This window comes from Vipera berus (genome assembly GCF_964194415.1).
Source record: "Vipera berus genome assembly, chromosome: 3".
In the NCBI taxonomy this organism is placed as follows: domain Eukaryota; kingdom Metazoa; phylum Chordata; class Lepidosauria; order Squamata; family Viperidae; genus Vipera; species Vipera berus.
In genome coordinates, this window is record NC_138204.1 from 187,988,960 (window position 1) to 187,997,741 (window position 8,782).

An 8,782-nucleotide genomic window follows, 5' to 3' on the forward strand; every position below is an offset into this window, starting at 1 on the left:
CTATTTTACTCTCCAAATTCACGGAGACCTAACCATAATCCTAAATGGATTTGCCCTGCAATGAGATTTTCCCATGCATTTTACCAAGAAACATAGTTAACCCTTAGGTAACATCGTTAGTCTGTGTCCTCCTACGTATATCAAAGCACTGTGAATCCATTGGTGGTGTCCATTTTGCTCTCCAAAATCCTGGACACCCAAATGTAACCCTAAGTGTATTTGCTGCTAAAAGGGATTTTTTCATTATTATACCATGAAAAGTAAATTAGGCAGGCAAAAAAATTCAGTGCTCTCCTAAATATAGATGTGCGGTGAATAAAATGATGATGTCCATTTTACTCTCTGAATTCATGAAGACCAGATCCTAACCCTAGCTGGATTTGCACCTTCATGAAATTTTCATGACTATTTTATTAGCAAACATAGATGGGGCAAACTTGAAAAGCCAACACCCTCCTAAGCATAATGATGCACTACAAATAGGATGGTGATGTTTATTTTCCTTTATGAATTCATGGAAATCTAACCCTAATCATAAGTGGAATTGGCCCCCAATGTAATTGTCCAATGCATTTTACCAGGTGTAGATAAGGTGGTCTCAAAAAATCATTGTCCTCCTAAGCATACTGATGGACTATGAATCTGTCAGCCATGTCCATTTTATTCTCTGAATTCCTGGATACCTCACCCTAACTCTAAGTGAAATTGCTTCTCAATACATAGGAAAATCCTATGTATTTTGTTGTTGTCGTTAGTTGCGAAGTCGTGTCCGACCCATCGCGACCCTATGGACAATGTTCCTCCAGGCCTTCCTGTCCTCTACCATCTTCTGGAGTCCATTTAAGCTCACGCCTACTGCTTCAGTGACTCCATCCAGCCACCTCATTCTCTGTCGTCCCCTTCTTCTATTGCCCTCAATCTTTCCCAGCATTAAGCTCTTCTCCAGTGAGTCCTTCCTTCTCATTAGGTGGCCAAAGTATTTGAGTTTTAGCTTCAGGATCTGGCCTTCTAAAGAGCAGTCAGGGTTGATCTCCTCTAGGACTGACCGGTTTGATCGCCTTGCAGTCCACGGGACTCGCAGGAGTCTTCTCCAGCACCATAGTTCAAAGGCTTCAATTCTTTGGCGCTCAGCCTTTCTTATGGTCCATCTTTCACTGCCATACATTGTAACTGGGAACACCATAGCCTTGACTATACGCACTTTTGTTGACAGGGTGATGTCTCTGCTTTTTAGTGTGCTGTCTAGATTTGTCATGGCTTTCCTCCCAAGGAGCAAGCGTCTTTTAATTTCTTGGCTGCAGTCCCCATCTGCGGTGATCTTGGAGCCCAGGAAAATAAAATCTGTCACTACCTCCATTTCTTCCCCATCTATTTGCCAGGAATTGAGAGGGCCAGATGCCATGATCTTGGTTTTCTTAATGTTTAGTTTCAACCCAAGTTTTGCACTCTCCTTCTTCACTCGCAACAAGAGGCTCTTTAGTTCCTCTTCACTTTCTGCCATTAGAGTGGTATCATCTGCATATCTTAGGTTGTTGATATTTCTTCCGGTAATCTTAATTACAACTTTTGATTCATCTAGCCCTGCCTTTCTTATGATGTGCTCTGCATATAAGTTAAATAGCATATAGGTATGATTAGTTGGGTTATTAGTTTTCATGCCTGACATACTGACATATCCTGGTAAGATTCATGGAAAAATCCCATTGGGTGACAGGTCTACTTACTGTTAGGTTTGGTCTCATTGAATTAATAAATGGGAAAAATCCATGGAAAAATCCTTTTGTGGGTAAATCTACTCAGGGTTAGGATTAGGTTTCCATGAATTCAGAGAGCAAAATGGACTTTGCCAATGGAATCATAGTGCATTGGTATGTTTAGAAGGGTGCTGACTTTTTGAGCTGGCTGTATCTGGGTTTCCTGGTAATATATATAGAAAACCCTATTGGGTGATAAATCCATTTAATGTTAGGGTTAGGTCTGAATGAATTAGCAGAGCAAAATGGACATCACTAATGGATTCTTAGCACCTTGGTATGCTTATGAGGGCACTGACCTTTCCAGCCCGCTGTATCTACGTTTCCTTGTAAAATACCTGAGAAAATCCCATGTGGAGGGAAATCCATTTAGGGTTTGGATTAAGTCTGCATGAGTTCAGGGAGGAAAATGATCTAGGTCAATGCCTTTGTAACACATCAGTATGTTTAGAAAGGGACTTTGTTTTTGAACCTGCCATTACTTACATTTTCTGATTTTAAAAAAAGGGAAAATCCCATTGGTGGCAAACGCATTTAGAATTAGAGTTCAGTCACAATGTATTAGAGGAAAATGGATACCTCCAAGGGATCTGTAGCACATTGGTATGCTTAGTAGCTATCACTTCGTAAGCCACCTCATCTATGTTTCCTGGTAAGATACATGGGAACATCTCTTTGGGGGACAAATCTACTCAGGGCTAGGATTAAGTGTCCATGAGTTCGGAGAGCAAAATGGACATGGCCAACAGATTCATAGCGCAATGGTATGCTTAGGCCTGCACTCACTTTTTGTTCCTGCCAAATCTACATTTCATTGGAAAATACATTAGAAATCCCATTGCTGGGATTTTAGGATTAGGGTTACACCTCTATGAATTCAGGAAAGAAATAGATATTGCTAACAGATTCGTAGCATGTTGGTATGCGCTGACTTTTTGAGCCCTCCTTTTCTAGTTTCTTGGTAAAATGCATTGGAATATCCCATTGAGTTGCAAATCCACATCTATTATACATGGAAGAGAGAATGTAATGAACAGACTAGTTGTCCTTGGAGTCATTTCTGGCCATGGACATTGATATACTATGAAAAATCTTTCTGATTCAGAAAACATTGTGTTATTAAAATGAAAAGAGAACTCTAATTATTCTCTTTATATTAAAAGATGGTTCTTGATTGTCACATTTGGTTCATAAAGGAAAGCTTCTTTGGTCACTTTCTTCTTTGCTGTTTAGTTTCCTGGAGTAGTCACAGCAGTCTCCTGACTATTTTGCAGCATTGTGGTCAAGCTCCCTAATGAAGCTCCATTGCATGGCACCTTTTGAGAGTTAAAATGGCAAAACAGATGGCAAGCTCCCATTTAGAATGATTGAGAGTTTAGTATTTGTCATGTGGTGTATTCATGGGAAGTGAATTACTAAATTTACTAGATGTATTCCAAGTAAATTTGTTAGTTAAAGGATTCTTGAAATCAGGAGATAATTAAACATCTGTCTTTCTTTGTACTCTCCATCCATAAAAGAATCATCATAATTTCCTGTTTTAAGAAACCCTATGATCTAAATTTAGCTATTTAAAAGTCAGTACGACTTAATCATGATTAACAAATCCCACTGATCTTAATTTTAAAAAATATCTGGATGAATTAATGGTTGGTCTCAGTACTGAAGTACCCCTTGGTTTCTGTGTACAGTGTACTTTTTTTTGCAATGAACAAAAGCATGATTGCATTTTATTTCGATGAATTTCAAAATGGCATGACAATAGGACTTTTTTCTTTTTCTACAGTGCTCTATAAAGTATTTTTATTCTGTGACTGTGACAACTGAGTGAGTGAGAATATGACACTCATGCTGTTTTCAAGGCTTGCTGACAATGTAGAAAGAGACATGAGACCCTGTGAAAAAAATGGTGACTACAAATATACCTAAATTGTATAGTGAGAATCAGAAAGTGATTTAGTTAACATTAGAATTGAAAATGAAAATATGCACAGCACTGTGACCTTTTTTAAAGGCTTTTGGTTAATAACAATCCTTCCAGGCAGAATACATTCACAACCAGAATGTATTTCTGGCTGAGCACAAATCTGAACTTGTGAATCTCCAGTTTTGCCATACCATTGCCCATCTTGAAACAGGAATGAGCAGGCTGAGACTCAAAGGCTCCCTAAACCCTGCCCCCTCAAAGGCTTTCTGGCTGTGAGGTGTTTCCCAGCTATTTTGATGATTGCAATATAAGCCCTCATTCGGGTTTAATTAAAACAACAAAGGAAATTCAAGAAGAAAGGGAAAAACCCATTTTGCATCGAATCTCTTACCTTTCCTCCTCTCCCCACAAAACCAGTATTAATTGTAGCTCCTACAGTAAGGAGAAAAGGATTACCCACCACATTTAGATGCTTTTTCTCATTTGAGACTGCTACATAAACAGTCAGGCAAAATAATTCCCTTGACAGTGTCAGCCCACGACCTTGCTTAAAGGAAGAGGATGGCTTCTCTCAATTTCTTCCTCAGGGAAGATTACCCTGAACTGCAGCCAAATTTTGTTTTTAATTTGCATGTTGTTGAACCTGTGAGGAAAGAATAGTAACAAGCATTTTTGAATTTGGCCCAACTTTTATATTGCAAAATCATTTTTGTGCATAACAGTTTAGGCAGCAATTTTTATTTTATTTTTTGTGACTCAAGATTTCTGGGACTAAAATGTGCAACAGAAAAAACATAACTCAAGTAAATTATGATGCAACCCACCTGATCCAAAGGAACACTATATAGAAGAATTGCAGTGATTCTTGCTGTCTCCTGGAATAACAGACAACCCCCAATATGCAATCTCTTCTTGAAAAAACAATTTTAAAATAATAGCATATGTGTAAGGGAAGTATAGGGACGCGGTGGCTCAGTGGGTTAGGATGCTGAGCTTGTCGATCTGAAGGTTGGCAGGTTGGCGGGTCGAATCCCGAGTGCCGCGTAGCAGAGTGAGCACCTGTTACTCGTCCCAGCTTCTGCCAACCTAGCAGTTCAAAAGCACGTAAAAAATGCAAGTAGAAAAATAGGGACCACTCCGGTGGGAAGGTAACAGCATTCCGTGCGCCTTTGGCATCTAGTCATGCCGGCCACATGACCACGGAGACGTCCTCGGACAAGCGCTGGCTCTTCGGCTTTGAAACGGAGATGAGCACCGGCCCCTAGAGTCGGAAACGACTAGCACGCATGTGCGGGGGAACCTTTACCTTTTTAAGGGAAGTATTGGTAAGTTTTTTTATTATAACATCAGTATTACTGCATAAGAACAAGTAAGAACATATAAAGGCTCCTGAATTTGAAAAGTACAATGTGTCTGTATATGTGCATTTGTGCATGTATGTTGTAGCTATTCCATCAAATTATTCTTTGTGTGATAGATTTATGCTCATAGCAAGCCTCTTTAACTCAGAAATGCCAATATCCACTAAAGAGAACATGTAAGACCAGCAGATATTCATTCCTTAATAAGCTTTCATATACACACGTCACAACCAAAGAAACAAAATAAAGTAGTTGAGGAAGCAGAAGTGACAGCTTGAAAGGAAATGCTTTGCTGTAAAAAATTAATCTTGATAGAACATTAGAAGTGAATAGTGGGCCAATTGGAGATACATTTGAGAGCTAAATGGATATGTAGACACCAGGTCAAAATGATAATTGTCCAGAAATTTGAAAACAGTCTGGGTCCTCTTCTGTGAACAATGCCACCTTGTGGACCCAGGAGATTTCTTTGTGCTGGCACGTGCTTTTGGTTGGCTCCAAAGCTTCAGATCATTAGAAAGGGGTTAAGACCTTACTCTTTCCTTGGGCATTTGGGTCAGGATGAGTACAGCTCCCATCTAGTGAAACAACTTGGGAGTCTCTGTGGGCCAATTATTTTTTCTTGCTTTATTTGTTTTTCCTTATTGGTTGCCACCCAGAATTTCATAGTTTGAATTGGGTGGTCATGTCAATGCTTTAAATAAGCCATTGATTTTAAAAAAATAACAAGAGTAATAAGACAGCAGCAAAAACCCAAGCCATGTATAAAATGCAAAGTGAAGCAGAAAGATAAATGAGATCTCAGAAAATCTACTTCCTCCTTTTTCATTAAAATGAAAAGATTTTAAGCATGTGGATTTTTAGAGCAATACATTCCATACTACAGTTGAGAAAAGGGCAGGTCTTTGTATCTGTATACTCTTTTAGGTAGCAAGGAAGCTGGGCTCTGTGACTAGAATATGTAGAAATGGATTAGAACATGCAGCACTCTGCTTTTTAAGGTTTTTGAATTGTTCCCAGGAGCAAACAAACAATGATAATTGGGGAAAAACTACTCTGAAGAGATTTGCTCAGTTCTGCAGGTTCCAGAGACACTTTAAAGTTAGCACTCTGGATGACAAAACTAAAACTAAAGCTAAAAGCTTTAGCTAAAACTTTCAGATGCTTTTCAAGGGCAGTGCCACACACAGAATTCATTGTTCAAAGGTCTTTATTGCATGACTTTTCCCAATAATAATTGCAATTCGCTTACAACTATTTCACAATCAAGGTAAGACAAACATACTTCTCTGCTGCTCAGATACACTGCAGTTCCAACATATATGGAGGTATTAACAGTGTGCAGAAGTGGTTTGACAAGGAAGACTCAAAGGACATTTTTCATCAAATAAACATACTGATTTCCACTGAAATAAATGGGATTTATACATGCTTAGGTCCAAGATAGGCAGACTGTGGAAGAGACCAGATGGCTAGCCCCTGAAGGAAGCAATTGATTTGTAATGCAGATAGGAATATGAGTAAAGAGTCTATTATAATTACTTCACCTTATTTTTTAAATATTCATGTCCTTCTAGATTGTGGCTTAACAAGTAAAATAAAATCCGGATGGCCCCCGACCTTCGCACCTTCCGGCGTGACTTAAAAACCTACCTATTCCAGCAAGCCGGCCTGGCCTGATAGATTTTGGGGTTTCACTTGTTTTTACTATTGCTTTACTGTATACTTACCTTGCTCTGTACACCGCCCCGAGTCCTTCGGGAGAAGGGCGGTATATAAAACAAATAAAATAAATAAATAAATAAATAAAAATATAGTGATAAATCGGATATGATTTGGTTTTGATTTAGCAAGATATGCTAGCACAGCTACTAATATATGATAATTATGGCTTCTTTAACAAAACATCATAAAAAAGGTTGCCTTAATGTTATGTGTGACCCATTATACACCAGACTCCCAAACCTGATAGTGATTTCTACAAGGCGACGAGCCCAGCTGGAATAGGCTCTGGGGTAGTGTTTTTCAAACTTGGCAAGTTTGAGATATGTAGATTTCAATTTCCAGAATTCTGAGAGCACGCTGACTGAGGAATTCTGAAAGTTGAAATTCACAATGTAAGTCCTAAGCTTGTCCAGTTTTCAAACATTGCGCTAGAGCTTTCTGAATCTCCTCCTTTGGTTTCATCTACGTTTTTAGTGCCACATCATAATATGAAGATGGTAATCCAGTAGCTGAAGGCTTTAACATATGCTATTGCTGACTTCTTTCTTTACCACCTAGCCCCTTATATGACACCTTGCTAGAAAGTAACATCTGTACTTTTAGAGTAGGCATCAAATGTAGATTAGATTGGGGTCCTTGTTGCTGTCTGAGCTTATTGGTTTTCTTGCAGATGTGTCATTACTAAACTAGGTACTATCTTCAGTGCTAGGACTGATGATGTTACCTAGTTTAGTAATGAAACATCTGCAAGAAAAGCATCATGCTCAGAAAGCATCAAGGACCAAGCTCAGTTTGGGTCTAGGTTTGGACAACTCACCACAGCCAAGTCACCGTGGCCAACTCATTATGGAACAATTCACCACAGCCAACTCACCACGGGACAACCTGCCCCTGAAGAAAAGTTACATAATATTGAAGAAATGGTGGAATAGAATCATTAAAGAAAAGATGTAGAAGGAGGGACAAAATGAAATGTGAATGATAAAAATTAAAGTATTTTTTTAAATTATTTCAAATAATTAAACAAGATTGTTGAATTGTCCCATGGTGAATTGTCTTGAGGCAAGTTGGCCACGGTGAGCTGACCACAGTGAGTTGGCCATAGTGAACTGGCAGCAGTGATTTGGCTGCGGCAAGTTGGCCATGGTGAATTGTCCCAGTCCAGCTCAGTTCAACCCTGAGCTATAAATGCTCTCTTCTTTGGTTAGATTGCTAACTATTGCATTAAAACAAAAGGGATTGACAGTTAAAAACACTATTTGTTCTTGAAAGAGCCAGTTTGGTGTGCTTAATAGAGCCATTTAGGAATGTAATCACAAACAAGAAGGCTTGATCATACCTTTTTTTCATGGGAGTTTCCAGCCGCACATCATGTAATCCATATATAGCCCTGATATGTCTTTGATATTTTCTGCACCTTTCTTTATTTACTAGGATGACCTTGATGCAGATAATGATGAGCAAAACTAACAATGACACAAGTAAATGCTTTCCTAATCTGTTAGATAACTGCTGCAGAACAAGAAAAGTTTTGTCAGTTAAATAAGCCAAAGGAGCTATCTTTTACTCTGACTTTTCCTTAAAATATGCCTAAGCAGCTTTTATTGAGAAAACCTATACATACACTATAGATTACAGGGCATGTGAGAAAGCTGGCACTTTAAGCTATTTCTAGATTCCCTAATGCTTGAGCCTGTTCCACAAACAACCCCAAGAATCACTGGAATTTCCAAATATTTCCCCATTCCCACTTGAATAGTCAGAAAATAATGGTGGAAAATATGCCATTGGTATATAGTGAAGAAAAATAAAGGTTTCTTAAGTGAACCTTGTTGTCAAAACTTCTCAGAAACATCCTAATTTCAAATGCCATCCTACAGGTCATGCTCAAGCATAAGGTAAAATAAGGCAGCAGGAGTATCAGGAGAAAAGGATTAGAGGACAAGACCTATTATACTTGTCCTGAACCATTCAAATTAGGCTGCTGTACTAAGCTTCATGGATTACTGCCTTGT

General features: G+C 38.8%; 1 long non-coding RNA gene across 1 annotated transcript; it reads left to right on the forward strand.

Annotated features, from left to right (window-relative positions):
• The first annotated feature begins 1,485 nt into the window (after positions 1–1,485).
• On the forward strand, positions 1,486–6,866 carry LOC308666214. The gene is made up of 2 exons (XR_014026053.1): positions 1,486–3,663; positions 6,620–6,866. It is a non-coding gene; the product is annotated as an uncharacterized lncRNA (long non-coding RNA).
• The last annotated feature ends 1,916 nt before the right edge of the window (positions 6,867–8,782 follow it).